The sequence below is a fragment of the Trypanosoma theileri genome (assembly GCF_002087225.1).
Source record: "Trypanosoma theileri isolate Edinburgh chromosome Unknown TM35_Tth_39_V1, whole genome shotgun sequence".
Classification (NCBI taxonomy): domain Eukaryota; phylum Euglenozoa; class Kinetoplastea; order Trypanosomatida; family Trypanosomatidae; genus Trypanosoma; species Trypanosoma theileri.
The window spans coordinates 1,951-2,196 of record NW_021639881.1 but is presented as its reverse complement, the minus strand read 5'-3'; positions in this window follow the sequence as shown (position 1 = coordinate 2,196).

The window sequence follows — 246 nt, the reverse complement described above, 5'->3', positions numbered from 1 at the left end:
GGCCTGGAGTCGCTGACGGGTCGTGTTTACGTTCCCAATGACTATTCTGGAGTTGCCCTCTTCTCCTCTAATATAAACTCAACTGTCTCGGCCAGCGTTTCTTTGTACGAGATGGATACTGTATATGAATCGAATGCGGGACCGACTGAGGGTACAACTAAGGCACCAACTGAGGGTTCAGATGAGGGTTCGCATAAGGGTTCTCACAAGGGTGGGGATGCAGCGTGGCATACAGCAGGATCACAC